At 36.2% G+C, this 8137-nt stretch overlaps 1 pseudogene; it reads right to left on the reverse strand.

Annotated features, from left to right (window-relative positions):
• Window positions 1-344: 344 nt before the first annotated feature.
• LOC100458422 (ADP-ribosylation factor 1-like) lies at window positions 345-889 on the reverse strand (annotated as a pseudogene).
• Window positions 890-8137: the final 7248 nt, after the last annotated feature.

The raw sequence follows: 8137 nt of genomic DNA on the forward strand, positions 1-8137 counted from the left end.
CCCAAATTGGCAACTCTCAGAGGCCAGGTACCCATGAGCCTATGTCCCCTCTCAGCACTGAAGAATGAGTTGATTTTTCTTTTTACGGTAAAACAAACAAACAGAAAACCTGAGTAATATTGCATAGGAGTAGCAGAAACTGCCTCACTGGAAACAAAAACTATTTACATTAAATAAAAAGTCTGGCCACAGGCTATGTCTGCCACATTTACAGCACAGTGTGACGCACATGGTGACCAAACCAGAGAGGCAGGTTCTGGCACTCACACCACAGAGCTGCACATTTGCCACATGAGGATAAAGTGAAGGGGAAGAGGAGCAATGAGAGCGAGAGGGTGTTGCATTCACTTCTGGTTCCAGAGTTGATTGGACAGCCAGTCCAGTCCTTCACAGAGCCTGTCTCCACTAATGGCACAGGTGGCCTAAATGCACCAGTTCCTGTGGCACAGGTAGTGCAGCCCCAGCTTGTCTGTGATCTTGGCTGCCTTCCTGGCATTGGGGAGGCCCTGCTTGTTGGCAAACACCAGGAGGACTGCACCCAGAGCTCATCCTCAGCCAGCATCCTTAAGAGCTCCTCCCAGGCCTCCTTTCCACACTCTCTATCATTGCTGTCCACTACGAAGATCAGTCCTTGTGTATTCTGGAAGTAGTGGTGCCACAGAGGCCAGATGTTTTCTTGGCTGCCCATGTTCCACATGGTTAAGCTGATGTTCGTGTACCCCATGGTTTCCACATTGAAGCCTGTGGTAGGGATGGTGGTCATGATGTCACTCAGCTTCAGCTTATACAGGATTGTTGTTTTCCCTGCAGCACTGAGGACCATGATGAGGACGTGCATTTCTTTTTTGCCAAAAAGGCTTTCGAAGAGGTTGACAAAGATGCTCCCCATGCTTGTGGACAGGTGGAAGGATGCTGGCCGGGGACACCTCAGTGACTGCTGCTCTGAGCTAAGTGTTGATTTTGCTCCCTAATACATTTTAAACATGAAAATCATGCAAAGTACCTTTTTCTATCACAATGGAATGAAGCAAGAGATCAATAGCAGAGGGAAAACTGGAAAATTCATGAATATGTGGAAATTATAAAACACTCTAAAATAACCAATGCATCAAAAAATTAATAGCCAGGGAAATCAGAAAATATTTTGTGACAAGTGAAAGTGAAAACATAGCACACCATAATTTATAGAATGCAGTGAAAGCAGTGCTGAGAGAAATATATAGTTATAAATGTTTACATTAAAAATATCTCAAATCAACAATCTAGATTTACACCTTAAGAAACTAGGAAAAAATGTTCAAATTAAATCCAAAGCTAGCAGAAAGAAGAAAATAATAGAGTAGAAATAGATAAAATAGAAAATAAGAAACAAAATTAATAAAACCAAGAGCTGGTTCTTTAAAAATATAAACAAAATTAAGAAACCTTTAGCTAGACTGACTACGAAAAAAAACAAGAAGACCAAAATTAGAAATACAAGAGGGAATATTACTACTGAATTTACAGAATCAAAAAGAATTATAGAAATGTACTATGAACAAAAGTACTATGAATTTGTGTGCCAACATATTGGATAACCTACCCACTCCATATTCTTAGCACAATAGATTATAATTTATTTCCCCAAATATAAATAATGTCTTTTATGTTCTTTCTATATATATGCTGTTCTTTTTCTTCAAACACCCTTTCATTGCCTTCCTCATTCACAGAAGACCAACTAATTCTTCATATTTCAGCTAATATGGTGTTTTTCCCTGACAAATCCAAGTAGAATGAGTAATGAGGGAGAGAATGCAGATATACCATGGAGAAAAGGGCCTGTAACTGGAGAAGGAAAGGCAAGGGTGTATGTAAATTTGAGCATGAATGGAGGTTGCCCATGAAGTCTTAGAAAAGTTAATTAGTTTTAACAGGGGAGAAAGATAGAAAAAGAAAATGGATGGAAATATAGAAATGGGCAGATGAGGAACTTTTTCTTTGATACTTTGATTTTTTCAACATTGTCAATTTTTAAAAATTAGGCATGTGTTGGCATGGTGGGACATGCCTGTAGTCCCAGCTACTTGGGAGGCTGAGGTGGGAGGATTGCTTGAGTCCAGAAGGTCAAGGCTGCACTGAGCCCTGATGGTGCCACTGCTCTCCAGCCTGGGTGACAGAGAGAGATCTTGTCTCAAAAAATAAAAAAGTCAGGCATGTGGAATGGCACTTCTTTCAGATATATGTGCCCAAATGTCTAGAAACAACTGAGTCTCACAAAGTCTGGAGTTGCTTGTGGGTCTCTACTTCCACAACTTTCACCATACACTTGATGATAAGATATAAGAAAATGAGCGGTAAAACAATACCTTCGTGTTAGTAATTCAGGGACGATGAAAAGGAAGAAATAAAATCTGAACTTTTGACATCTTCTTGACATTTAGGACAGACATACTAGTAGAATTTTTCCTCTTTGGAGGGATGAAACAAAAACTTAGTCATGCTGAGTGAGTTCAAGCTTCTTGAATTGGGGGAGAAAAGCAAAAACAATGAAGATGATACATTATCCCCTTGAATTTCTTTTATTAAAGTTTAGAGAATGCCTGTGACTAATTTCTTGGTCTTCACAGACTTAGCATTGTCTGCAGATCAAGCAGCAGAAATGAGGAAAGAGGTACAGGTGGTAAGTCTTGGAAGACAATGAGAAGGTAAACATTGTAGCTTCAAAGGAACTGCCTGTGTTCACAGTGGTGATAAAGCTCAAGGATGACTCCTCCCTACCCTGAGTTAAATGAGGTGTGAGAAGAGAAAAAAAAGTCTCTACTTGGTAGAACAGTGGATGAAGCTAGAGAGAACTAGGTTTTAGTTAAGGCAGAGAAGCGAAGTGTACCTTTTAGAAAAATATTGATTCATTTTCAAATATTTATTAACATCTATTCTGTATGAGAGCCTGATCTAGATAAATGGGTGATATATTTCTTCTCTTCTACAAACATGCTGCTGGAAAATGCATCACAATGAAAGTAAGTCTCAGACAAAATCCCAACAAACTTAAAAACATTTATTAACAAGCAGACACAAAAACAGTCATGTAACCTATTTTTGTAAGCTGGCGAGAAGTCCATATTCTTTGTTCTCAGGGTCTCTGATATGCAGATGCAATGATATCTGACAGTAGGAACTAGTTGGATCTGGAAATAACTGCCTATGGGAAGTAGAAAAGCAGGATTTCTCAAACTATTTGTTGTAATGACCAGGATTTTTAAAATTTCTACCCAATCATAGACCAATACTTTTGTAAAACATAATAGAAATAAAGTAATAGAAGTTTTTGACCTCTAGTAATGGTAAGGTGGCTATAGTAGACTAGTCTTCCTGATCACAAGTATAAACTTCAGACTAAATGTAAAGAACAATTTTTGAATGCATTGGTGAGTGACCATTGAAAGAATGGAGGCATACTAAGTGAAAACCACATTTGCTCTACTATTCTGCTGACCCTAACTCCTAGTCTGTCTTACACATGGGCAATGGAGCTTAAGCAGAAAGTTGCAGTTTTATTGAGCTGATGAGTTAAAGGTCAGGATTTGGGGGTGACAGAAAAGCTGGATATTGAATGGGATAGCTCAGAGAACAGGGGACCTCGAAATTTGCATACAGTTTCAAATCCTTGGATGAAACCTGAAATTTGTATGGTCATAACAACACTTCCGGAGTAATACTTTCAATAGAAATAAAGAAATGGAAGCCTGAAAGAGCCAGTCAGAGATTTTGGAAATTTCCCAGTGCTGGAGAGACAGAGTTTGGAATTGTTGTTCTATCACGTTAGAAGGAATTGGAAAACACCTTGATTTTTCCATTGAAACCCCAAACAGTCACCCTTAGGAATAAGGACCACATTCCAAAACTAAAGTTTATACATTAGCATTAAGGGAAAAATGGAAACAGACCCTCCCTAACAAAGTCTAAAATCAAACTTCAACAGAATTAAGATGATCAGTCTTAATATAACTGCACACGAGGATAGACCCCAGAACTTTTCAGAGGAAGATAAAATCTAGAATATCTATAGCATGTTCTATAATGTATACTTTAGAATTTAAAACTTACTAGTCTTTGGACACATAGTGAGAAGAAAAAATAATACTCAATAGAAACAGACCTACAGAGGACCCAGATATTGAAACTAACAGAAGATTTTAAAGTAGGAATGTTACATTTGTTTTAACAAATTTGCAGAGATGGTGGGTATAATAGATGAGGATACAGGATATCTTTGGAAATATATAAAATTCAAAAAGAATCAAGTGGAAATTAAAAATATAGTATCTGAAATAAAAACATAACTGAATAAAATCAACCTTTTAAAAAATTCAAAGAAAAAAATCCATTTCCATAAAGATAGGTCAATAGAATTTTTCAAAGTGAAACAAAAAAGAAAAAAAAGAGAAAATTAAAGATCCTCAGTGACCTGTAGTACCATATTACATAATAAGCACATAAAATTTAAGTCCCAGAAAGAAAAAAGACAGAAAATAGCAACAAAAAGTTTCAAAGAGTAACTAACGTAACGTTTTTCAGATTAGTTTAAAACATCAGCTCACAGATGGCAAAAAGCTGATTAAGCATTAAACAGAATGAATGCAGAGAATGCTATACCTGGACACATCAAGAGTTAGAAAGTTTAAAGGCAGCCAAAGAAAAAGAGATACATTACATACACATTACAGTGATAGGAAATGGTTGGCTTCTCAAAAAAATGGAGACAAGAAGATAATGGAATGATGTCTTTAAAGAGCTAAAATAAATTTCAACATTTTGATATTTCTGATAATATTCTCTGTTATGAGGTCTATTCTGCCTGAAATTGCCATAACTACTCTAGATTTCTGATGTTTATTCTTTGCATGTTATATCTTATGTCAACCTTTGGCTTTTAAATTATTTGGGTGTTTATAATTAAAGCAAATTTCATATAGCATATACCATGTAATAATGGTAAGTGAGCAAATTCACCAAGAAGACATAGAATATTAAATGTATATGCAATGAATATCAAAGTTTCAAAACATAAGAAGTAAAGAAATGACAACATTGAAAGGCAGAATACAGAAATCTATAATTTTGTTAGAAGTTTTAATACTCTTCTCTCATTAACTGATTGAACAAGTAAATAGACAATCAAAGAGGATATAGAAGACAAACAATACTGTTAAACTTATTAGCATTCTCCCAAACAATGGCAGAACATATACTCTTCTTCATATACACATAGAAAATTCACCATATGCTGGGCCACAAAACTTGAAGTTTCAGTGGATTTCTAAAGACAGAAATCACACAGAGCATGTCTTCTAATCATAACAGAATTAAATTGAAAATCAGTAACAGAAAGATATATGGATAATTCCTAAATATGTGGAAATCAATACTCTTCGAAATGATTCATGAGTCAAAAATGAAACCATAGGGTAATATTTTCAACTAAATGAAAATTTAAATATAATGTATTAAAAATTGGGAGGTACAATTAAAGTAGCATTTCTAAATGATAGGTTTAATGTCAAGAAACTTATATTTCTTACCTTATGAAACCAGAAAAAGGCAAGCAAGTTAGTCATAATACGTAGACAAAAGGCAATAGTAGGCCAGACGCAGTGGCTCACGCCTGTAATCCCAGCAATTTGGGAGGCTTAGGCAGGCAGGTCACTTGAGGTCAGGAGTTCGAGACCAGCATGGTTAACATAGTGAAACCTCATCTCTACTAAAAACACAAAAATTAGTCAGGTGTGGTTGCGGGTGCCTGTAATCCCAGCTACTCAGGAGGCTGAGGCAGGTAAGTCTCTTGAACCAGACAGAGGTTGTAGTGAGCCAAGATTGTGCCACTGCACTCTAGCCTGGGTGACAGAGGGAGACTCTGTCTCAAAAAAAAAAAAAAAAAAAAATGCAATAGTAAAGCTCACAGCAGAAATCCATGAAATACAACACAGACAAATAATAAAGTAAAAGCAAAAGATCTTTTTGAAAAGAACAATAAAATTGATAGAATTCTATTCATACCGATCTGAAAAAACAGAAAAAATTACCAATATTAGGAATGAAAGAGGAGACATTACCTGAATATATTACAGATATTTGAAGAATAATAAGGGAGTAATACAAACAACTTTATGCCAATAAATTCATCAACTTAAATGGGTAAGTGCGTTGAAATACATAAAATGTCAAATCTGACTTGAGAAGAAATAGACAATCTGATTGTCCTTGTACCTTTTAAATAAATTGAATTTGTGATAAGACCCTTCCCACAAAGAAAACACCAGGCTCAGAGGGCTTCAATGGCAAATATAATAAATATTTAATGGAACAATAACTCTAATCCTAGAAATCTCTTTCAGAAAATAGAGGAGGGAGCTCTCATCAACTCATTTTATGAGGCTAGCATTGTCCTTGTACCAAAACCAGACAAAAACATTACAGGCAAACTACAGATCAATATTCTTCATAAACATAGTCACATATCCTTAATCCTTAACAAAATGTTAAGCTCATTTTTGGTTGGATGGGATCATATTGGTTTGTCCAGTGATTATGTGTAGAACTCATATATGTCATCTCCATATTGAGGCATTTATTGTTGATTTAAATCTCTTGAAAACTGTAAGGGACATTATTATTGAACTTGAGAATTGGTGAAAGATTCATGTCCAATAGCCTGCTAGTTATACTCAATGCTCACTATTCATGGATTTTGTATTTGCAAATTTGCCTATTCAATAAAATTTATTTTTAACACTAAAATCAATACTTGTGGTGTTTTCAGGGTTATTCACAGACATACATGGAATGGTGAAAAATTTGAGTTGCCTGACATTCATGTTCAGAGCTGAGATCAAACAAGGTGAGGCTTTGCTTTCTTGTTTGGGCTCTCATACTGTCCTTTTCATTTAGTGCCACAGTTTTTGCTTTTTTATGATGTTTATTGGCGATTCTGCTGTTCAGAATTCCCCCTAAATGGCATACTGTTGAAGTGCTGTCTACTATTCCTAAGCACAAGAAGGCTGTGATGTGCCTCGTGGAGAAAATGTACCATCAGATAAGCTTTGTTCAGGCATGAGTTATACTGTTATTAGCTGTGAGTTTAATGTTAATGTATCAACAACATACCAGAACACATGAAACAAGATGATGTGATCTGAGAGACCACAATAGGTACCCCCTTATCAACTAAGATAAACCCTAAAGTTAAGGTTATGAAAACAAAGTTACTTATGGGTCAAGGATTCAGGGCCCAGCTGGAATGGCAAATTTCTAAATTCCTATGGCTCTAAATTCCCTACAGCAGGAGCTGTTGGACCCCTCCTAACTGCTTTGCAACCCAGACCACTACAACTCTGGTTGGACAGAGGACCATCCTTACAAACATTCTTTTCTAATAAGCAATTGTAGATCTCAAGACAGTTTTAGCCAGCTTATAGCAGCTGTGCACAAACTGTATTTGTATCCTATAGTTCATCTTTTGATGTAAAGAGCCAACTTCCATCTTATTTTAATGCTAAAATTCTGCCCCCAAATGAACATGGGATGTATGTTACACATATGTTTACCCATTGCACATGCACTTGACTCCCCTCATAAATACATATAGCTTTACCCTAAAATCTGCTTACTATATATGACTCTACTGTGTGAAACAGGCCCTGTGAGGCATAAAACCTAGCCTTTCCCCCGCCTCTTTGTAGAGAGAGCACTTTCTGCACACACCAGTGATTATCTCTTCCTGGTTTGCAAACTGATACTTCCAATAATACTCTCCTTTCTATTATTTAGTCATTCTGGTGGTCTTTTGGATGACAGTCGGGTATTAATCAGTTGACAAAAATGTTGTGACCAAATGCTAGCAGGAACCTAAACTTGTGTTTCCCCTAGGAAAAATTGTTCAGTATTTGCTAATGTGGTATTCACAGTGGCTTTATAGAACATGAATACTGTAAATAATGAGAATCAAATTTATTTCTTCTGAGAATCCTCTCACGTCTCACACAAAACATGCTTCGGAAAAAAAAGCTAACACACTTCTCAGCTGATAAAAATACTCCTCATTTTTTTACATTGGACTTGTTTCTTATATTCAATAAGGTTGTCAACAAAAAGAGTC

The sequence above is a fragment of the Pongo abelii genome, chromosome 6, assembly GCF_028885655.2.
Source record: "Pongo abelii isolate AG06213 chromosome 6, NHGRI_mPonAbe1-v2.0_pri, whole genome shotgun sequence".
Classification (NCBI taxonomy): domain Eukaryota; kingdom Metazoa; phylum Chordata; class Mammalia; order Primates; family Hominidae; genus Pongo; species Pongo abelii.